We start from the raw sequence: 25,640 nt of genomic DNA on the forward strand, positions 1-25,640 counted from the left end.
CTAAACTAAATGAAAAATGATTTATGGCATACATACAAAAAAATAGAGGTGGCTGGAAAAAATATTTTTCACAACTAAAAAGTTAGAATGTGAAATCAAATATTAGGTAAAAGGGATCATAACTTAAATTGTAAGTTCAGTTACACTGAATTTACAAATCAAACCAATGAAGTTAGAATTGAAAGAAAAGAAGCAGATTAGGAAAATAATCATTGCATTCAATATGAAAAAAGTAAGGGATGAAAACTATTTTAAAATTAGAACACTAATTTTTAACAGTGTGTAGGAAGACAGGAATATTAGTACACTTTTGCTAGTTCTATCAATTAGTTCCACTATGTTAGAAACTAATTTGAAACTATGCCAGGAAAGTTACAATCTGGTCCATACTCTTTGACCTAGAGATTTTATTACTGAGACTAAACTTCAAAGAAATAATTGTCAACAAGAAAAGTCTTAGATTTTCAACATCATTCACAGTTGTATTACATAATGCTAGCAAATAGCTATAAATAATGCAAGTATTCAACATGAACAAATTGTGATATCTAAACTTCTTTTTTGAATGCAGATAAAAGCAAACTTTTTATTTTATTTTATTTGTGGGTTATTTTGGTATTCTTCCCACTACATGACTAACATGGAAATATGCCTTTCATGACTGCACATGTATAACTCATAACAAATTGCTTGCCTTCTCAATGTGGGGAGGAGGAGGGAAGGAGGGAAGGAGGGAGAAAACTTGGGATTCAAATTTTCAAAAAAACCCAAATGTTAAAAATTGTTTTTACTTTCAACTGGGAAAAAAATTAAATATTTTATTTAAGAAAAAAGAATCTTAATATGGTATTGAAGATGAGAACTATTGGTTTGGGGTTGGATAATGTAGGATGATAGATTTAGAGCTGAAAAGGACTTTAGAGGCAACCTAGCAGTCCAACCTCATTTTAATGATGAAGAAAGCAAAATGTAGAGTTAGGTTTACAGTAGCCATCTATATATTAAATGGAAGGGCTTATATTTAAACTCAGGTCCTCTGACTCTAGGTGTAGCTTGTTTCTCACTTTACCAATTATTGCCCCTAATTTTTAAAATTAGATTTTATTAACAGAGTGCACAGGAAAATTAGATATTATCTAATATAATGGGGTCAAACAAACAGATTCAGAGACTACTGATTGGATCTCTGCCCACTGAACATTGAGTAAATTTTAAAATGTAATATTATATTTTGTATTTTTATTTATTTTCTTTTTTTCTTTCTATTTTTTAGTTAATTTATATATTTTTAGTTTGAAAAATTCACTTCCACAAGATATTGAGTTCCAAATTTTCTCCACATCTCTCTTCTCCCCCAACTCCACGATGGTGTGCATTCTGAATACCTCTTCCCCTACTCTGCCCTCCCTTCTATCTCACACTCCCTTCTCTGATTTCCTTACTCTTCTATTTTCCTGTAGGGCAGGATGGATTTCTATAAACCATTGCCTATATACCTTAATTTGCAATTGTATGTGAAAACAGTTGTTTTTTAACATTCATTTCTAAAGCTTTGAGTTCCAGATTTTCTCCTTTCCTTCCTCCCCACCCACCCCCATTGAGAAGGCAAGCAATTTGATATACATTATACATGTGTACTAATGCAAGCCACTTCCATAATAGTCATGTTGTGAAAGACTAACTATATTTGCCTCCATCCTATCCTGTCACCCATTTATTCTATTCTCTCCTTTGACCCTATCTCTCCCCAAAAATGCTTGCTTCTGATTATCCCCTACCCCAATCTGCCCTTCCTTCTCTCACCCTCTCCTCTGTTATCCCCTTCTCCCCTACTTTCCTTTAGAGCAAGATTTCCATGCCCATTTGAGTGTGTATGTTATTCCTTACGTAAGCCAAATCCAATGAGAATAAGATTCACTCATTTCCTCTCAACTTCCGCCTCTTCCCCTCCACTATAAAAGCTTTTTCTTACCTCTTTTATGTGAGATAATTTACCCCGTTCTACCTCACCCTGTCTCCTCCCAGTACAATCCTCTCACCTCTAAATTTATTTTTAGATATCATCCCTGCATATTCAACTCGTCCTGTGCCATCTGTGTCTGTCTCTGTCTGTCTGTCTGTTTTTCTGTCTGTCTGTCTGTCTGTCTGTCTGTCTGTCTCTCTCTCTCTCTCTCTCTCTCTCTCTATATATATATATATATATATATATATATATACATATATATATACACACACATATATATGTATGTATGTATACATAAATACATACATACATATATATGTATATTGAGAGAGAGAGAGAGAGAGAGAGAGAGAGAGAGAGAGAAAGAGGGAGATATATCATGAGTTATAATTATCATCCTTCCATATAGGAATTTAAACAGTTCAACTTTAATAAGTTCCTTATGATTTTTCTTTCTTGTATACCTTTTCATGCTTCTCTTGAGTCTTCTATTTTAAGGTCAAATTTTCTACTCACCTCTGGTCTTTTCATCAGAGTGCTAAAAAGCCCTCTATTTCATTGAATATCCATTATTAACCCTGAAAGATTATTCTTAGTTTTGCTGGGTAGGTTATACTTGGTTTTAATCCTAGCTCCTTCAACCTCTGGAATATTGTATTCTATACCCTCTGATACCTCATTGTATAAGTTGTTAAATTTTGTGTTATCCTGATTGTGTTTTCACAATACTTGAATTATTTCTTTCTGCCTGCTTATGTTCTTGAGTTGGGAACTCTGGAATTTGACTATAATACTCCTAGGACTTTTTCATTTGGGATCTTTTTCAGGAATTGATTAGTGGATTCTTTCCCTTTCTATTTTACTCTCTAATTCTAGAATATCAGGGCAGTTTTCCTTGATAATTTCTTGAAAGATGATGTCCAGGCTTTTTTTTTCTTTCTTTTCTTTCTTTTTTTTTTTTTTTGTTTGATCATGGCCTTCAGGTAGTCAACTAATTCTTAAATTCTCTCTCCTGGATCTATCTTCCAGGTCAGTTGTTTTTCCAATGAGATATTTCACATTTTTTTCTTTATTTTTTTCATTCTTTTAGTTTTGTTTTATAATTTCTTGATTTCTCATAGTGTCATTACCTTCCATTTTTTTAATCTAATTTTTAAAGACTTATTTTCTTCAGTGATCATTGGGATCTCCTTTTCCATTTGGCCAATTCTTCATTTTAAGGCATTTTCTCCTGATTGGCTTTTTGGACCTCTTTTGCCATTTGGGTTAGATTATTTTTAACATTTTATTTCCTTCAGTATTTTGGGGGTCTCCTTTAGCAAGCTATTGATTCATTTTTCATGATTTTCTTGCACCACTCTGAATTCTCTTTGCAATTTTCCCTCTACTTCTTACTTGCTTTTCAAAATCTTTTTTGAGCTCTTCCATGGCCTGGGAACAAGTTATATTTTTCTTGGAGACTTTGGATGTAGGAGCTTTGACTTTTTTTTTTCTTTAGTGAGGCAATTGGTGTTAAGTGACTTGCCCAGAGTTACACACCTAGGACTTTGTTGTCTTCTGATTGTTTGTTTTGATCTTCTTCATAATCAAACTTAGATTCAATAGTTTGAGATTTTATCCTACATTTATTCATGTTCCCAGCCATTTAGTTGAGTTATAAACTCTTTGTTAAGGTAGGGCTCTACTTCTAAGTGTACCAAACTTCAGAGTTTGGTGTAACTGTTTTTAGATATACTTATGGAGACCTGTAAACTTTCAGTTCTTCCAAGATGGTATGATCAAAGGAGAGGTGTTTACTTCTTTCCTGACCTGTGATCTGGTGTATGAGTGACCATAAGCACTCTTTTCACCTACTGTGAGGAGTATTCCATCTCCATCACTGCTACAAGCTCCTCCAGGCCTGTACTACTCCTCATGCCAGGTCAACTATGACTGTGACCCAGATCCAAGCACAGGCAAAACAAGAGGATCCTGCTCAGCACCAGCAAAGAGACCCCTACAATTCCCCTCTGATCAGCCACTTGATCTCTTTACTGCATGTGAGCCAAGAGCTCCAGAAGCAGCCACTCCTGCCATCCCAGGGCTGTGCCCACATTGACTCCAGATGGCACTGTTCTTTCAATGAGATCTGACAGACCTTTAATGCTGACCTTATAAGTTGTTTTTGTTGTTTGTGGGTTGATAAGTCTGGAAATTGCCACAGCTGGCAATAATTCATTCCCTGGAGGCCTGCTCCAGGTTCTCTGGGGCCCCATCTTTGCCTTTGAGGTCTAAGCTGAACTGAGCTCTTCTCCTAGCCTGGCAAACAGACCTTTCCCATCAACCATCCAGGTTGTCTTGGGCTAGAAATTTGTTTCATTCTGTCTTTTCATGGGTTCTGATGCTCTAGAATATGTTTAAGTTCCTTTTTACAGGCATTTGGAGGGGTTTAGTGACAAATTCAAGTGAGTCACTGCTTTTACTCCACCATCTTAGCCACCCCTTTACCCCCGCCCCCCATATCTGAACATAATGACATGAGAAATTTAGGATGAAAAAGAAGAAAAAATTGAGTGATGCAGATTGACTTATTTTTCTTTCTTTTTTTTTTTTGGCTTCCTATTTTTGGTTGAAGGGAGAAATAGAAATTAAAATTTCTGATTTTTTAAAAATTTTCCCTGGAACTGAGGAAGGATGTGGGGGAATCAGGAAGATACAATGTTGATTCCACCAAGATTTTCTTTATTTTATACAAACAAATGAACTAATGTATTCAATATTCAAATGGTAATGCAAGAGTGTGGTACAAAATGAACTGCTTTATATAAATCTTTCCACAGCACTAAATTTAACCAAATTTCTGAAGAACACATTGATGTTTTCAAAATAGGTCTGTGGTGATAACCAATGACTGGAAATATTGAAAAATATCTGAATGAACTGAAGTTGAGAAGGCTAATTAGAGGAAAAGTAATAGTGTTAAACTATAGGAATAAACATAATAGACAATTGATTAACATAAGCTAAGAAGTAGTTTGACATGGCTAGTAGTATTCAGATGTGTACATTTAGTTTCAGGAAGATAAGAGTTCTTAATAATGACAAGATTTTGAGGTAGTGAAGTATACACAAGAATAGGTATGAGAAGTAATAAATGAGGGGCTTGTTTTCTACTACTAAACATGACATATTCAACTAGTAATGACTCCTAGTATTACTAGGTGATATTTTCAAAGCTTTAAATTTTGCAATATTCCTTTGATAGAGTGTCTCATTTGATCATCAGAACCACCCTGTGAAGATTGTGCTATTATTATGCTCATTTTAAATTTAAAGATACTGAAACTCACAAATCTTAAGTGATTTGCCCATGGTCACAAAAATAAAATGACTCAAATAAAAAAGAAACATCAGGTGGGGGTGAAGGAAATATAAAGAAAGTACAATACTTTAAATAGTATAATAATTAGAGAAAAGGCATAGGCCAATATTAACTTAATGAAAATGCAATAAAATCAATCAGTAAGTAGGGCAAAAAAAAAACATGTCTGTCATGATTGAACATTTAGGGACAAAGGAAATTAACTTATTTTTATATATTCAGGGAAATTTTTGTAAACTTACCACTAGAAAAAGGAGAATGCATAAATTGCAAAAAGAGACTTTAAGATGTTATTCCATTTGGAAACTGTAGGGACTAGAAGAACATTCTCCCTTATTAGGCACTAGTTTAGTAGTTATAAAAAATTAACAATTACAAAACAAATCTCTGAAGAAAAGGAACTGGACTATGAAATCATTTTCATATTTTCTGATTCTGAGAATAAAGAAAGGACATATAAAATCCAAAAGCATTGTTATTTCTGAGATTATAATAGCTAAAGTAGCATAAGTACTTTCAGCAATGCATTTGGAAAGTCCAAAAGTTTTTGGTTTTGTTTGTATGTTTCTTTGTTTTTTAATATCTGAAAATGTCAAAGAGTTCAGCTTACTTTGTGACAACAACATGATTTTGAATAATTTCAGCTCTACTATTTACTATCTATATGATCCAAAAAAGTTATTTTATTCCTCTGGACATCATTCTTCAAGTCTATAAGATGAGGAAGTTGGGCTAGATGATCTCTAAGTTTCCATTAAGCTATAAATCCATGACCCAAATAAATAACAAGATTCTAAGTAGTCAGAAAAAATTCTTGTTTGTGTAAAGAACATGAAATTTATTTAAATTTTCCTACAAATGCTGTTTTTTCTTAATATTTATTTATGAAGTGGGGATTTAGGTTTTTAATCAATATCTTTTATGCTATTATAATAAAAACATAGTCTTTTTAAGTTTTCTCCTTTTTTGTTCAAGTATAGCTTCAATATGTATCTTCTTCCATTCTTTTCGAGTATTAGACTCTCTCTAAACAACTGGGAAGTCAAGAATGAGAGTTAATTTTTTTAGAAAAGGTGATGAAATGTAACTGTGTATATCTTGAACATGAGGTGATAGAGAACATGAAAGTATCATGAGATATGAGAAAAGAATCACAATATTGGAGGCCTAGATAGATGATCATGGAATCTGCTTTCAATTAGAGGATGGAAAAGTACAATGCTAATATGGCCTCAGGGTGAGCTGGCACTATAGCCATACATCTGTATGCTTAGACTTAGAATCATGCTTGATTTTTCACTCTGCTTCATGTAACTCCATTCATTTGCCAAGTCTTAGCAGTTTTGTGTATGCAATGTCTCTTTTTCCTTTGTTCATTCATTCAAGGCACCCATATATTTAGCAAAAAGAGCTAGCATTTATATAGTACTTTAAGGTTTGCAAAGTTATTTACAAATATCTCATATTTCCCTCACAACAACTCTGGGAGGTGGGTGCTACTATCCCATTTTACAAAAAAGAAATTGAGAAAAACAGAAGTTTAATTACTTACCCAGAGTCACATTGCTAGTAAGTTTCAGAGACTAGATTTGAACTCAGTTCTTCCTGAACCCCAGATCAAGCATTCTAAACACAATGTTGAGTAAACATAACTTGTTCCCTCTTCCCCAGGTTATAACAATAGCCTCCTTATTGGTCTCCTTGTTTCAAGCTTCTCTTTGACAGTCTTTCTCTAAATAACTGCTCAAAGCAAAGGTCTGACCTTATCACTCCATGACCCAAAAAATTAAAGTAGCTCCTTATGACTTCAGTATTAAAAACAAACTCTTCTTTTCATTATTAAAGGCTTTCAAAAGCTGGATGCTACCTTTCCATATTTATTATTTATTCTCATTATCCACCCACTCTCTGTTCCTACAAAAATAGCCTGCTTATATTTCCCCACACACATTTTTCTTCCTCACCTCTCTGTACCTTTGAACAGGTTGCCATGCCTGGAATACTCTCTTTGGTTACTTCCATATATTGGAATTCTTTCAAAGCTTGAGACAAGTTCCATCCTCTACATAAAGCTTTTTCTGACCTCTTCAACTACTAATTGCTTTCCTCCATCCACATAACTTTGGATTTATTTTGAGTATATTTCATATTTCCTTTTACATATGAATTTTGCTACCAGTTGTTTCTCAAATATAAGTATTGATTCATTTTCCTTTTTCTATCCACAGGACCTAGGACTGCCTGGCACACAATATGCTGAATAAATCCTTGCTGATGAATAACTCTCTACATATTTTAAAAATATTAATTTGGTAAATTGGCATCATCATAACATGCTGGTGATCATACCGCAGTGAAATAATTGTTGCTCGCCTTTCTGCTAACTAAAAATATCACCATAATAGTGAAAATTAATCCAAATTATAGGCAATACAATCTAAATGGCATTGATAGGTAATTCTATCCTATTTACCCTATTTCTGAAATAGCATCTTGCACAAATGAAACATACTCTTTTATTTTCTTTTAGATTTTATATTAAAACAATAGAACTTCTTAGGTATTTCTTATCAATAACTGCAGCAGTACTTATAACAATAATCCATAAAAATTTCTATTGTTGATTACAATATATTCTAAGTACATGATCAATGTTATTGGAAAACAAGAGTATATAATTCATGAGAACTAAGCATGTTTAATAAGGAATCAGCAGTGCTCTGACCAACTTCTCATTTGTGGAAAGAAAGTATTCCATTTTATCACAATGGCTGTAAAACTAGCTTCTGAAAAATGAAAACAAATCATCTTATTTGTTTATACAATATCAAATAATTAATTTGATGATGATTATGATTACTGTGATGATGGTGATGATTTATGAATTAATCAGCTCTTTTGGAGTAAATACAGCTGAATAGTGGCCAATACCTCTAAAACTGCAGTTTCAGCAATGTATTCTTTCGAAGATTGCAGCCAGAGTCTTTGTTCTGACTTGCTTTGAGTTACTTCTATGACTCTCAGTATGATACTTATTATAGTCGACTGCATTGTGATATAGAAAATAAAAGGAACTACTGCAGTTAGGCAGAAGATTGATCTGTGAGCATGTGTGCACAATTATTTTGTTTTGTTGCATAGTCGGCTCTTTTCCTGGAATCACTTTGTTCTTTCTTGCTTTCAATTCCCCATTGTGATGTATAGAGGATGTTGGAAAAAGTTGGCTGGTCCAATGGTTACTGTTTTTGCTCTTTCACCACAAAAGAAAGAAAAGAAGTCATATGGTTCTGTGAGTATATGCATAGATGTTGCTCTCTAAATTTAGCTTGTGCACAAATAATAAAGACTTCCTTGCTAGTTTCATGGGAATGCAAGTCTTGCTGGAGTTCAGGTTTCTTGGTTCTCTTAAGCAAAAGAATTCCTCAACACTGTATTGTCTATTATTCTAGCTATTTTGTAATAAATAAATCAGGATTTCATTGATGGGAGGGTGGCAGGGAAGCATTACCGTTGGCTTTGTTACTTCAACAAACACTAATTACAGAAAATATCCAGGAATGTGTAAAACCTCATCAAAACCAATATTTAAATAAACTTTCCCATAAAAAGCTAAGGTTTCTAAAGGCTCCCCAAATTTATATAATAAAATGGCAGTTGTTATTTAACCAATCATGATTAACTACAATGATCAACTCTAGTATCGAAACAAGACCCTGATTATGAAGTGCAAAAAGACAAGGGCTCACCTTGGCTTATTCCAATTGTTAGTATACTGCAACTGAATATGAAAAGTACTTAAAAGTATTTGCTGAATTGAATCCAAATAACCTATAATAATCAAAACCCAACATCTTGGTAGCACTTTGAACATCTCTTATTTGTAATGATAATCAAATGGCTTCAGTTTTCTCTTAAAAATGAAAGCTACATGCTATTCTATAAAGTATGAGCTAGTGATTTCATAAACACACGAAAGAAATTTCACTTCATTTCAACAACTATAGTAACAAGTTATACCTATATGCATACTACTATGATAAGTGCTAAAGGAGAAATAAATGCATTTCGAGAGAAGCACTTATCAAGTGCTTGCAATTTGCTAGACTATAAGAATACAAAGAAAAACATGAATATAATTTTTGCCCATCAGGGTCTTACATTCAATTGGAGGAAAACAACATGTACAGCAATATGTGTGTGTGTGTGTGTATACACATATATGTATGTATGTGTGTATGTGTGTATGTATGTATACAAACATATATACATATACACGTACATACATTCATATATATATATATATATATATATATATAGTTCCAATTTAGGGATTTAAGAAGGGCAACAAATTTACAATGGGGAGAAGTATGAGAAAAGACACTTGATCAGATCCCTAAATGTAACTAAGAAATCCGAGAGATCGACGAGAGGGGGTATAGTGTTTTAGGCAAGAGGGCTAATCAGGGAAGTAGCCAGTTAATTTGGCTAGAAGATAGGTTATGAAAGGGAAATAATGGGAAATCAATACAAAAACATAGGCTAGATCCAGACTGTGAGGGCATTGAACTACTACATAGAAGTTTATAGTTTATCTTGGAGGCTAAAAAGTCCTTTTTTATGTTACAGACAGCCACTCACTAAAACTTCTTGCATGTAGGAGACATGGTCAAATTTGTGCTTTAGGAATATCAATGTCACAGCTGTAAGAAGGATAAACTGAAGAAAGTAGAGACTGGAGGCAATGAGGCAAATTAGAATCCTATGGTGGGAGAAGGTATGGTAGTGGACCAGTGAAAGGCAATAAGGGCATAGACGAGGTCAATAACTTCATCAGTAGAGAGGAAAGACATGATAAGAGATATGAAATGTTGACAGAATTAATAAATAATTAATAATTCATAAAATAAAAAGCTTCTACAATGAGCCAGGAATTCTGGTAAGTCCTTAGGGTTAGTAAGAAAGTCAATAAGTGTTCCAACCCTCAAGGAGTTCGCAATCTAATAGGAAAGACAACATGAATACAAGTATGTACAAACCAGATATATACAGAATAAAATGGAGATGATATCAGGGAAAGTGCTACCATTAAGCACAGCCAAGAAAAAAGGTAGGGTTTTTACTGAGACTTGAAGGAAGCAAGTGATTAGAAGGATGACGGTACCCTAAACAAAGCACAATGCCTGACGTAAAATCATAAATTCCCACATATGCACACATGTGCTTATACATACATACATGTTATATATATATATATATATATATATATATATATATATATATATACATATATATATATATATTCACATAAAACTACAGGTATAGATATGAATCTAGACCTATTTACTGCAGTACATTTGTAGATAAGAATTTTGATGTACATATATAAAGCAAGCCTCTGACTTGAAAGGCATTGCCAATTTTTGAAATAGCCAATATTTGCCTGCAGTACCTTATATTCATTACTTCATTAAAGAAAAAAAATGTCATTGCCATAGCAATGTTGTCATTAGTACCTTCTGCTTTATATACCATGAGCATAATTGGATATAAAATCTTTGTTCATACTAATGACAATTGATGTGCACATCAAATAGCCTATAGTCACTGAGAATTAGATGCAGCATATGTAGATAATGGTCTCATTCTAATTAAGATTGTGATTATTTGAATTTCTCTACTTCTCTACTTCTCTACTCCATATGACTTTGTTAAGTTGTTCTGCTATCAGATCAGTTGGAACAAATCCAGTTTCACTCAAGTTGTCACAGTCCTATAAGATCATTTTCAAAAAAGATCAAATACAAATATACCATCTAGGCATTGTTAGAGAGTCTGTAGCCAACAGTTGTTAAATTCCAATACTATTTTATGAAAAAAAAATAAAATTTATTAATGGTAATTGTTGGGCAAAATGTTTTGAAGTTACTTGCAAAAACAATATTCAGGGAAGAATGAGACTAAAGTAACATGAGATGTAAAAATGGTAAGATTTAGAAAATCAATCAGAAACAGTCTTATATTAGCTTCCAGTTTATATAGACTTTGCCTATACCATACATGACAAAAGTGGAAAAGACATAAGAGGAAGTCAGAGCTTTCAGTTTGACAATTTGCATAAGCAGTCACATGTAAAAGCTGGACAACATATACAAATTAAAACATGGGACAAATATTACAATGGAAATCTCAATCATATGTTTAAATATAGACAAGAAGTATGTCTAAAATAGATCTCAGAAGTGAGATGGAATTGTAAAAATTGATACCTCAAAAATTTCCTATCCCTAGTCATTATCATTCAACTGAAAATACAATCAAAAATCTTCCCCTCAGTTTCATGAGAGCACAAGGAAAATTTTTGAGGTATTCTCTACTAGTTTCTTCTCCTTTAAATTACAAAGATAGTACTGTATTTTCTTAAATTAATACTACATACTACAGCCCTCTCAAGTTTTCATCCTGTCTTTACCTCCTCATGCAATATCCAATAATAAGAAAAAATAATTTACACTCACTGCTCCTGTTTCCTTTACCACTCAGTCTCTTACAATTTGTCTTCAATTGTTCTTATGTCCCAGGACTTGTTTCTGCGAAGATGGATAATGAACTTCCATATTGACAAATACAGTGCTCTGTGTTATAATAACAATAGTAAATATATTACATTTATATTGCACTTTAATTATCAAAAAAGTACTTTATAAACATTATCTCATTTAATCCTTTGAACAACCCTGGAATGTAGGTGCTAATAGGATAATTACTCAACTTCTAGAGGAAGAAACTGAGATAGAGAGAGAGAAGTTAAAGGACTTGCCCAGCATCATGCAACTAGTAGGTGTCCAAAGCTAGATTTGAACTCAGATATTTCTGACTCCAGGTCCAGAATTCCATCCACCATATTATGTGAATATACCTGACTCAATCCATTTCCTCTGTGCCTTTTTGTATGGATATTTTTTGATAATTTACTCCTTCATACAGACTCCATCTATTTGAGTACCTGAATAAGATTAGTACAGAATGGTAAGCTGTTTTGCAAGATTTATTGCTGGAGGAAGTGCTTTCATTGATAATCCGTTTAAATACTGTATTATCTTTTCTCAACTTCTCAAATAAAACTTTGAGATAAGCAATGCAACTATTAATATTTTCATTTGATAGATGAAGAAGCTGATGGTCGAAGAGGTTAAGTTACTTGTTAAGGTCATGTAGGCAGCAAATTGCAGAAATATATTTGAAGCCAGATCCATTAGCTCCAAATTTAGTTCTAAAAAAGTTGTCATTCTTTTATAACATATTGTACCAGCTCTTCCTCTGTTATTCTCTTGTAGTTCCTGGTCAGGTTAAATTTTCTTATCTTGAACATCTTTGTTCAATGATGCGAATTCATTCAATTGTGTGAATATCTTTTCATGTTGATGTAATCTGTACTAACAAATCACTCAGTGTATAACTTCATGACAACATTTGTCTAATTTAAAAAAAAAAGTATTATCCTAGAGAAATATTCAACCCAGGTCTTTATTCAGTTCTGCTCAATTCCTCTAAAAAAAAATTCACAAGAGAGAATATTGCCCCTAGCCACCATTTGAGTATTATTTGTAAATCTTTTCTTTAGAGCTAAAGATAGAGATAGAGAATAAGAGACAGAGATAGAGAATCAACCTTGAAGCCAGGAAGTATATAGTCTAAGTCTTGCTTCTGACACATACAGTCTGTATGGCTATCTCTTTCCCTTCATTTTTATCTTGCTGTTCCCAAGCAATTTTTAAATTCTATTCTTGTTTCACAACTGAATTGGTACCAAGAAATTAAAAAGCATATTTCATCTTATTTGTGACTGTAAATCTGATCTTATGAGTCTCTCATTAAAAATTTCATTTCTCTAGCCATTCTGGACCTAATGACCAAGTATCCACGTATCTAAAATATTATAATACTAAAACTTACTGCTATTATAAAATACATGAAGAAACTATTAGAAACTGTCTTTTTTCAATTCTTTTGCAGATCAGAATGAACTTCTTAAATTCCTTCAATGGCCCTATTATTTCATCTTTGTTCATTGAAAAGGCTTCCTGCCCTGAAATTCAAAAATATTTAGAGTTATTCCTTGGCTCTAACTTGACTTTTCTTAGGCCAACTCCCCCTTTAATATTAAATGTAGTCTTCCACTTTCTCATATTTAGTCACTCTTTTGTTTCTGTATCCTATCTCAGTGTTTTGCTTAATTTTTTTTTGTTTTCTTTTCAATATTTGTAATTTACATGTAAATTTTTTAACAATTAAAAAAATTATTTTTAAATTCTCTACCATCCTTCTTCACTTCCTTCCTAATAGGGAAGGTAGGCAATTTGTTAAAAGCAATACATATGCACTCATTTAAAACATATTTCCAAATTGGTAATGTTGTGTAAAAAAAAAACAGACTGAAAAAGAAAAATAAAGTTTTAAAAGTATGTATTCATCTGAATTCATACTCCATCACTTCTTTCTCTGAAGTGGATAGCATTTTTCATCATGAGTCTTTGCCTTAGATCATTGTATTGCTGAGAATAGCTATCATTCATAATTAATTATCATGCAATATTTCTATTACTGTGTATAATGTTCTCCTGGTCCTGCTCACTTCACTTTGAATTAGTTTGTATAAGCTTTTCCAGGGTTTTCTGAAAGCATTCTGCTCATTTTTATGGCATAATAATATTCCATCACAATTATATGAACAACAACTTCAGCCGTTCCCAATTAATGGCATACTCTCAATGTCACATTCTGTTCTACCACATAAAAATGTGCTATAAATATTTTGGTACATATATTTCCTATTTTTTATTTTTATCTCTTTAAAATGCAGACCTATTAGTGGTATTTCTGGGCCAAATGGTGCACACAGTTTTATAGGACTTTAGGCAAAATTTCCTGATTGCTTTCCAGAGTGACTGGATCAGTTCACAACTCCAAAAAAGTGTATTAGTGTCTCAGTATTCCCACATCTCCTCCAACACTTGCTATTTTCCTTTTCTGTCATATGAGCCAATCTAATAGCTGTGAGATGATACTTCAGAGTTATTTTAATTTACATTTCTTTAATCAATAGTGATTTACAGCTTTTTTATATGACTACAGATAGCTTTGATTTCATTTGAAAACTGCTTACCCTTACCTTTTGATCATTCATTAACTGGGGAAAGATTTATATTCTTATAAATTTGACTCAATTCTCTATATATTTGAGAAATGAGGCATTTATCAGAGACACTTGCTATGTTTTTCCCCAATTTCCTTTTTATCTTACTTACATTGATTTTGTTTATGCAAAACCTCCTAAAAATAATGTAATCAGATTTACCCATTTTACATCCCATATTGCTCTTTCTCTTGCTTGACCATAATTTCTTCTCTTACTCGATACCTTTTTAGCTTATATAATCAAAATTATCTATTTTATATTTTTTGATGCTCTCTGTGTCTTGTTTAGTTATAAGTTCTTCCCTTCTCCAAAGATCTGACAGGTAAACTATTCCATGTCCCCCTAATTTGCTTATGATATCACCTTTTATGTCTAAATAGTGTATCCATTTTTACCTTATGTGTATGTGGTTTGAGATATTGGTCTACACCTAGTTTCTGCAAACTGCTTTCCAGTTTTCCAAGAAGTTTAATGAAATAGTGAATTCTAACCCAATAAATTTAGATATGTAGATTTATCAAACACTAGATCACTACGGTCATTTGTTACTGTGTGTTATTTACCTAATCTATTTTACTGATCCACTAATCTATGTCACATTCAGTACCAGATTGGTCTAATGATTATTGCTCTGTAATACATTTTGAGATTTGGTGATTAAGCCACTCCACTTTATATTTTTTAATTTAATCTTTTCATTGATATTCTTGACCCATTGTTCTTCCTTTTTATAGTTCCATGAAATACATACTTTTTTTTGCTGGTTTGATTGATATGCGTTGAATAAGCAAATTAATGTAGGTAAAATTGTCATTTTTATTCTATTGGATTGGCATGTCCATGAGTATTTTTAAAATTTTTTAGATTTGAATTTGCTTTATATAAACTGTTTTGTAATTTTGTTCATATAGGTCCTGTTCATCTTGGAAGGTAGACTCCCAAGAATTTTGTATTGTCTTCAGTTATTTTAAGTGGCATTTCTCTTTCTCTCTCTTCCTGCTGGACCCCCTCCCCTGACTTAATAATATTGTTTTTTCCAATTGTATATAAACATAGTTTTCAACATTCATTTTTATAATATTTTGAGTTCCAATTTTTTTCTCTTTCACTTCCTTCCAAACTCTCCAAGATGACATGCAATCTGATATAGGCTTTATATGTACAATTAGACATATTTACACATCAGTCATGTTGTAAAGGAATCAGAACAAAAGTAAAAACACAAAAAAGAAAAAAAAATAAAATGGTACACTTTTCTTCTGCATTCAGACTCCACAGTTCTTTCTGTAGATGTGGATGGCATTTCTCATCATGAGTCTTTTGAATTGTCTTAGACCATTGTATTGCAGAAAAGAGCTAAGGTTTATTAAAGTTGGACATTACACAGTGTTGCTGTTACTGTGCACAATGTTCTCTTGGTTCTGCTGACTTTACTCAGCATCATTTGATGTAAGGCTTTTCAAGCTTCCCCCCCCCCCGCCCTGAGATCTGCCTGCTCATCATTTTTTTTAATAGAACAATAGTATTCTAATACATTCATATATGACAACTTCATTAGCCATTCCCCAATTGATGGACATCCCCTTAATTTCCAATTCTTTGCCTCCACAAAAAGATCTGCTATAGATGTATTTGTAAGTGTGGGTCCTTTTCTCTTTTTTATGATATTTTTGGGATACAAACTTAGTAGTGGTTGTGTTGCATCAAAAGGTATGCACATTTTATAGCCCTTTGGGAATAGTTCCAAATTGCTCTCCAGAATGGTTGGATCAGTTCATTCCTACTGTACTTTGTAGGTAATATATTAAAATGGTTATACTTTATGTGGGTTTATTTTATATCCTGAAAATTTGCTAAAGTTGTTAATTATTTCAACTACTGTTTTTTTAGTTGATTCCCTTGGATTCTCTAAGTATGCTACCGTATCTTCTGCAAATGACAATAGTTTTGTTTCCTCATTGCTTATTCTAATAAGTTCATTTTTTTTATTGCTATTGCAAATATTTCTAATACATTATGGAACAATAGTGGTGATGTGGGCATTCTTCCTTTACCCCTGATCTAAATGGGAAGACTTCTAGTTTATCCTTGTTACAAAAATGTTTGCTGCTGGTGTTAGATAGATACTACTTACCAATTTAATGAAAAGAAAATATATTCTTTCTAATGTTTTAACAAAAATTGGAACTGTATTTTGTCAAAAGTTTTATCTGAATCTATTGAGATAATTTCTGTTGGTTTTGATGGCTGACAGATATATGCTGATAGATTTCTTCATATTCAAACATCCCTGAATTCCTAGAATAAATCTTACCTGGCCATAATTTATGATCTTTGTGGTATTTTCTTGTAATCTTACTAGTAATTTGTTGAACATTTTTGCATCAATATTCTTTAGGAAAATTGCATTATAGTTTTTTTTCTTTTCATTTGCTCTTCCTGATTTAGGTGTGAGTATAATATGTGTCATAAAAGGAATTTGAAAGGGCTTCTTTTTTACTTATTTTCTGAAATAGTGTCATAGTTTTCAGATTTATTTGTTCTTTAGATGTTTTAGAGAATTCACATATGAATCAATCTGTTCCTGGTAACGTTTTTTTTTCCTTAGGGAACACATTGATGAATTGTTCGATATCTTTGAATGGGGTTGGATTATTTAAGTATCCTATTTCCTCATAATAATCTGAATAGCTTACATTTTTGTAATCATCCATTTCACTTAAATTTTTGATTTATTGGCATAAAATTGGGGAAAATAGTTCCCAATACTTGCTTTAATTCCATCTTCATTGGTGATTTCACTCACCATTTCACTGTTTTCTTTTTTGATGCTGGCAATTTGGTTTTCTCCTTTCACTTTTAAAACAAATTAACCAATCTTTTATTTTTTTCATAAAGCCAGCTCCCAGTTTTATGTAATAGTTCAAATGCTTCTCTTACTCTTAATTTAATTGATCTCTCTTTTGATTTTCTGGGTTTACATTTTAGTATTTAATCAGATTTTTCTTTTATTTTTCTAATTGGATCCCAAATTGATTGATATCCTTTTTCTCTCTTTTATTTATATAAGCATTTAGAGATATAATTTTCCCCTAAAGTATTGCCTTAGCTGCATCCCATAAATTTTGGCATGTTGTCTTTAGCTACTTTGAGGAAGTTAATGATTATTGCTGTGATTTCTGCTCTACTTATTCTTTAGGATTTGTTTTCATAATTTTTAATTTATGTTTCCATGGCTTTTTATTGAATATAAATTGTATTTCATTATGATAAAAAATAATGCATTTACTATTTCTGCATTTCTGCATGTGATTTTGAGGTCACTGTACACTAATATTTGACCAATTTGTGTGTAGGTTCCATGAACTAGTGAGAAAAAGGTGTATTACTTTTTGTTTCCATGTTATTTTTTTCTGGGAGTATATCATATCTAAATTTTCTAAAACTCTATTCAACTCAATGTTTTTCTTATTTTATTTTTGGTTAGATTTATCTATTTCTAGGAGGCAAAGATTAGGCCTCCAACTAGTGTATTTTTGCTATTTCCTCTTAAAAATCACTTAACTTTTCCTTTATGAAATTAGATATTGTAACATATTGTTCATGCATGATTAATATTGATATCACTTCTATGGTACCATACAGAAGGTATAAGAGAGAGTGGGTGTGGAGGAAGAGAGAAAATTTGGAGCCTAAAGTTTTGAAAACAATTGTTGAAAATCGTTTTTACATACAACTAGGAAATAAGATATACAAGCAATGAGATATAGAAATCCATCCTGCCCTACAGGAAAATAGAAGAGGAAGAAGATAACAGAATGGGGGGCGGGGAGATAGAAGGGAGGGCAGATTAGGAGAAAGGGTATACAGAATGCATGCTGTTCTGGTTTGGGGGAGGGATGAGATGGGGAGAAAATTTAGAACTCAAAATATTGTGGAAGTGAATATTGAAAACTAAAACAAAGTGATTAATAAAAGTTTTCCTCATGTTCAACCATTAAAAAAATCAATAAATAGTTAAATTCAATGGAACTTTGGAGAGACTTGTAAATAATCATTGAATAAATAATTAACTGCTCTTTACAACCCTGGAACATTTTGTTTCTCAGCCAATAATTTTTTTTTTCAATGCATGTGCATGTGTGTATGTGTACACATGTATATATCCATATGTCTATACAATGTCTGTATATTCTAGAGCAATAAAATTGTGAATGTTTTATATAGTGTACACAATATTATAATTGGCCTATATTAGAAACGGTCACAGATATTTTGTTCTTAGTCATAAAGATATGGTGCCTTCTATTAAGAAAATGGGGATTAGGGTTGCATAAAGGGAGAAAGTTTGTAAGGTCCTTTGCTAATAATACATGCATTACCATGGAGGGAAAAAAAAAGCCAATAATTGTGTTTCTTATTTGAACTATCTTTTCTGAAAGTAAAGCTATAGATTCAGTCACAGCCATTGATTTGATGTTTTTTGGTTCCTTATAATAACAATGTTCAAGCTTTCTCTTTCCTGTTTCATCTAACTTAAAATTTCCTTATCTTTGCTGGTTTTTAACTACGATTGACATCCAGAAATTGTCTATATCCTCATTTGTGGATTCTCTCTTCTCTATTTTCTTCATTTGTCAAATGTCTTTATAATAGTTGATGTTCAGTTGCCTATTTTTTTTTCTTTAAAGACCTTGACTTATTATATCACTTTAACCATTTTGTTTCTATGCTCAATTATCAATTAAATGCATCAAAATTTTTACAATACTTTTATTTTCTAGATTTCATTCCACTTATTTCTCAGGTAATATTATGTTCAATTGTTCTATTGTACATCTCAGCTAGATATGAATGCTATCTTCCAGCATGGTTTGACAATTTTCAATGGCTTTCTAAAGTTGCTTCTACCAATGTGGCATTTTTCATTTGCCCTTAGCAGTAATCTTTCTTTATATCATCCATATGGTGACAATGACTATAACATAACTTGTTTCTGGGACAGCAAGTTGGTGCAGTGGCAAGAACACAAGGTCTGGAATCAGAAAGACCTGAAATGAAATCTAGCCTTAGATACTTATTAGCTATATGACTGTAGGCAAGTCATTTAACCTCTGTTGGCCTCAGTTACCCTGGCTGTAAAATGAGTATAATATTCACACCTATATCGCCAGTCAGACATGTTATGAAACTCAAAAAATTTTTAAAGTTCTATTTTGAATTTTAAAAAAATTCACTCTAAGTTTCCCTATCTCTTTTTCGAATCCTTTGAGACTTTGGCATTATCTTTTAGATATGCTCCATTATTAGGTAGATTTTCTGGAGTTGCTCTTTGTCTTAAGAATAGATTTTCTTTGCTTTTTCCTTAAACAGCTTTTGCCACTTGAAAATGAAATAATCCTTCACATTCCCAGGGCTAATTTTCAGGAAAATTTGTCACAGAGGCAATGCCACATAGTGCATATAGAATTGTCCTTAAAACCAGAAATATCTGAGATCAAGTCCTGATTCTGATACATCCTAAATATGTGACCCTGGTCAAATAACTTAAATTTTTAGTACTCTTGGCCATTGTCTAAGACTCTAGGTTGCAGAGAAAGTTCTGACTTTTAATGGGAGAGGAAGTGCTCTCCTCTAGTAATTCCCTACAGTAATAAAATCATGGGTCCAATCCATATCCAATCAGTTTTCTCTTATTTCATATGATTTGGACATAAGAATCATGTTATTTCTTAAAACTGGCTGAATTTATCTGTAATTTGTTGCTGCATAAATTGCAACAGAGGATTTTATTGACAAAAGGAGATATTATTTATTGCCTATAACTGACAAGATCTCTTTCCCATTCTATTATGCCGACCCAACTCACAAAAAAATCATTCATATTTCCAGTCTATTTTATTCACACTTATAGTTTTCCCGTGTTAATGATTCATATTATATACAAAGAAGTATTTCCATCAGATAGAGTACTATATTTTAATCATTCTATTTTTTGTGGTATTGTAACATAAAGGAGTGCCCTTGCTGTCTTATCCTTTTTGCCAAGTTGATCTTCATGGTAAATCTTAGTTAGAGATAACCTGCAATCCTATGCTGTTCCAAATCATGATAGACCAACATTTATGTACTCCTACCTTATCTTCCCACCTGCCATAGCAATCTCTGGGCATATAGCTTTCTAGTTATACATCAACCTTGGTGGTGGTGTATATTATAAAAGTTCCTTTTTATTGCTGTGTCATCTTCTTATATAGCATGATTTTGCCATTCAGGGGGTTATTATTATTATTATTATATTTGTTCTCATTTTTAATCAAATTTACATAGAAACAGCAAAGGATAAGCTACTATTCTGCTGTCTAGGGTTTCTGTTTAAAGTTTAGCAGATTATTGTGCATGTGAATAAAATGACATTTTTGTAATAGACTATTAGAATACAAACTAATCCTCCTTAGACTCATTGAAATAATCTTTTGAATAACTTTAGCATCATGCAGGATGATGGAAGTGATATATATTTTGTTATATGCCCATGTGCTTTTAATTTCTTTGATTTTTTTTTAATTTTGAATAGCTTTTTATTTTGTTTCATTTGAAGATAATGTTTTTTTTCATTGCAATTACATCCTTTAAAATATTATTCTAAAACTTTCATGAATAAATTCTTTCAGTAACTATACTCCATTTCTAGGATTCTTTATTTGGTGAATTTTCAAGAATATTTTCATCATCTCATCTTTTTCATAAGGTTTCAGATAGAAATTGCTTTAGAACAAATAGCTAATATGTTATTCAGTGGTTTTTCATATATTCTAGGGATTATTCTCACAGACAGATTGCTTTTCCAGTTGAGTTAAAATATTACAATGTCAATTCTATTTTTCTAGATACACTAAAAGCATATTCAGTATAATGTCAATAAGAGACAGAACATCAGTGATACTATATACCACATTCTATTTCCTCCTTTATTGAAAAACTGCCAGGATTACAATGAACAACTAACAACTACTCTTTAAATCTGATTATCCAATCAGTTCTCAAACCATAGAATTATATTATCATCTGATCAACATAGCTCTGTTTTCTCATCAAGTACATGAAGTATTTTATGATAAGATTTATTGAAACCTATGTAAACTAAATAAGAAACACTCTACTCTCATATATTAAGTATTCTGTCATAAAATAAACTGTGGTTAGTCAGATATTTCTTGTTCTTGATTAATCCATATTTGTTCTCACTAATTTCTTTTACATATGTTTTTTATTTATTTAAATTTTTTGCAATTGGGGCTAAGTGACTTGCCCAGGATCACACAGTTACTAAGTGTCAAGTGTTTGGTCTGAGACTAGATTTTAACTCAGGTCCCCTTGACTGTAAGGCCGGTGCTCTATCCAGTGTATCACCTAGCTGGCCAATATATGTTTACCAACCATTACTGATCTGTTCTAGAATTTCTCCATGAAGCAAAGTTCATCAGCTTCCTATTTCAAAGACTCCAATTCTTTTTTTTTCTCTATCTCTGTCACTCTCTCCTTAAATTAGATTCAGCAACTATTCTTATCCAGTCTCATCATACCTCTACTCTTTTCCATAATATTTTAATTATTTTTATTGATTTTAAATTATTGGGTATTTATTTTCTCCCCTCAATTCTCTACTGGGGGAAAAAAAAGAATTAAAAGCAAAATTCTTTATGTAAATATGTAGAGTCAAGCAAAACAAATTCTCACATTAGAAATGAGAGGAAAGTAAAAAGTATTTACATAGCACGTACTATCCGCCAGGTACTGTGATAAGAACTTTTTGTTTTACAAGTATTATCTCATTTAATCTCACAAGACTGTAAGTTTGGTGCTTTTATTATCACTATTTTACAATTGAAGAAACTGAGGCAAAAGGACTTTAAATGACTTGCCCATGTTCATATAGCTAGGAAGTGTTTAAGGCCAGATTTAAACTCAGGTCTTCCTAACTGCAGACCTGTAATTTATGTACAATGCCACCAAAAAAACCATATATGTGTGTGTGTGTGTGTGTGTGTGTGTGTGTGTGTGTGTGTGTGTGTTTATACCTGGATTGTATCACATTTCTCTCCGGAGATGGCGATTATGCTTCATTTGTCCTCTGGAATAGTGATTGTGTATTACATTTGTTCATGTTCTTAGCTCTTTAAAGGATAGTTCTCTTTACTGTGTTTTGTAATTGCATACATTTGTCCCCTAGGTCTGCTTACTTTTATCATTTCTTTTTATTTTATTTATTTTTATTTTTCAACATTCACTTAGACAAGATTTTGAGTTCCAAATTTTCTCCGAATCTCATCCATCCCCCACCCCAAGATGTCATGCATTCTGTATACCCCTTCCCCTAATCTGCCTTTCCTTCTATCTCACCTCCCTTCTCTCTTCTATCTCACCTAAACTTCTCTTGTATCATTTCTTACAATTTTTCTTCATATTCATCATTGCTCCCAGCATAATATTTCATTGTATTTTCATATTATAATTATTTCAAACATTCCTCAAGTGATGAAAATCCCATTAGTTTTTTTTATAGAATTGTAGTATGTTACGTAATACAGTTTTAGGTCTTATAGTAGTAGGCCCTCTTATTTCCCACTTTAAAAAAATCCCTAAAGATTGTTGACCTTTTTTTTTTTGCTTCACATGAATTTTGTTGCCATTTTCCTAGTTGTATAAAATAATTCTTTTGTTATCTGGTTGGCATGACACAGGATATGTAAATTAATTTAGCTAATATTGTCGTTTTTGTCAGTTCAGACAATCATGAGTAATTAGACTTTCTTAAATTATTTAGAATCTATGCACATAAAGAAGAGTGTTGCTAAATTTCACTTGAGCTTAAAGACTTTTTTATCCATGTTCATTTTCCTTCTGGTTTCAGTGGATTAGCAAAATCATGCAGAGTTACAACAATAATGTTGATATGAAAATATATGTAGTGACTATATCTTCCAACTATTTTCTATCATAGAGAACATGTATTACAATCTTCTTGTTAACAAGCCTATCCTTTTCCCCATGCACACTGAATTCTACTTCTAAAAGTTCTTTCTCTTCTGGTTGGTTTTCTATTCTGCTTTCTTTCTTTTCCCTTTGGAAATAGCTTAGAGCATTAATCATTAATTTATATACAATAGTAATAGCCAATTTTGTCACTTCTGAATTTATTGTTCCTTTATACACAAATTACATATTAGTTCACTTAAACATAAAGAAGTTTTTAAATTATCAGATTTAGAAAGAATATAGATTTCTTTTTTCTCTTTCATTTTGTGTTCTGGAAAATATATATTATTATCATGCTATGGCTATCTGGCTAATTTTGATAATACACCAGAAACAAAACTATTTAACAAAGTTAGTAGTATGACCTGCATATCAACTCTCTTATCTCAATCATATTTATTCATAGTGCTCATAAATGCATATCAGGACCTACAATTACTTTTATAGGTTATAATGGAACAGTAATTAAAGTGAATATTTTTTTCTGAAATACATAGAAAAAAGAAAGTCCATATTTTTGAAACCACAACCACATCAATGAAAGGCAGATATTTATCCCTATAGTATTTATTATATATGAAACTTTAGTGCCAACATTTTAGCTTTATAGCAATGCAAAGAATTGTAAGAAAATGAGGCTTAGTCCTAGTATAACTCATTGAGTACAGAGAACTTGAAGTTAATAACCATTCATGAAACACTTTGTAGATAGAATTCTTGGTCTAATGGCTGAGATTTTTTGGCATTATTTTGTCAACCATTTCTATGTTTTACACTTTGATAAGTGATATTTATTTTCCACTATTTCTATATTTCATTTGAAGAATTCCCATAGGTACAGTGGAACACAGATGCTTAAACTTGTTTTTGGATTAAAAAATAAGGAGAATTTCACCCATCATTGTAAAAATCACATTCATTCATGTAGTCTAGAAACATGGGAGGGCCAGTGTAATAGTAGCTGCATAGCCAGTTTTGGATTCTAGAATGTTGAATTCAAGTCCTGCCTTTGACATATTTTGTCTACATGAACTTGGGTAAGACATTTAAATTTTCAGTGACTCAGATACTACTCTAAGACTCTAAGTTGAAGAACAGTTGGTGATATGCTGTTCTTTGAGTCCCCAAGGGAGAATTCCCTGTAACAATGATATCAATTTTAAGTATCCTAGAAATTATTGGGCCAGTATTTTTTTTAAGTTCCTATATGGTATATATGACAGTGTGTTTGCTATATCATTGAAATACAGGTAAGTTGTTTATCCACACCATTTTGGAACCTGGATGGTTCTTTTAATGATTCATGCATTAATTCAAGTACCTACTATGAGATTTATGTACTATGTAATCACTCTCAAGATCCTCGGTTAAGCTATTCCATTTTTTTCTCTAAATATTGAAAGATGAAAATTCATGAAATTATAAAATCTTGAATGTAAAAGAGACTTCTGAGATAATCTAGTCTAAATCTTTAATCTTATAGATGAGGTAGAAAGGATCAATTAATTGATCTCTAGTAACATACCTAAAAAAGTGAGAGTGAACAATTCTTATGCCATTGGATGCTTCACTATTTCAGACTGTATTAAACTACATGCAATTTTCTATATTTTTATTAAAATAGTAGGCCTACTAAATTAAGTCTTTAAAAAATGATAGATTTGAGAGTTAATAAAAGAAATACAAATCACAGCTTCAAATTGGAATCTTGTTCTTACCATCTCAAGTGATTTTTTTTAAACAAAATCTCCAGAAATTCATCACCATTTTTATTAGTACTCTACCTCCCTTCTGAGTGTCAGAAGTCACCATTGCTATAATCCATGTCCCCAAAGAATAAATTGTTCCTATATACAATGGTAGCAGTGTGTGTGTGTGTGTGTGTGTTGAAAGAGTACATTTCATTTTAGAGATTCTGTTGAAAGTTGGTGACCATAGGTGCCACATTTTCTAAAATGGTTCCAACTTCAAGAATAAAAAGTTCAGAGTAAAACTTTTCAAAACATAGATTTTCTCATACAATGTGCACTTATTTTTAGTTGGAAAATATGATCAGTATTTAAGAAGGCTCTAGTGAGCAA

The sequence above is a fragment of the Phascolarctos cinereus genome, unplaced genomic scaffold, assembly GCF_003287225.1.
Source record: "Phascolarctos cinereus isolate Bilbo 61053 unplaced genomic scaffold, phaCin_HiC Scaffold_7;HRSCAF=346, whole genome shotgun sequence".
In the NCBI taxonomy this organism is placed as follows: domain Eukaryota; kingdom Metazoa; phylum Chordata; class Mammalia; order Diprotodontia; family Phascolarctidae; genus Phascolarctos; species Phascolarctos cinereus.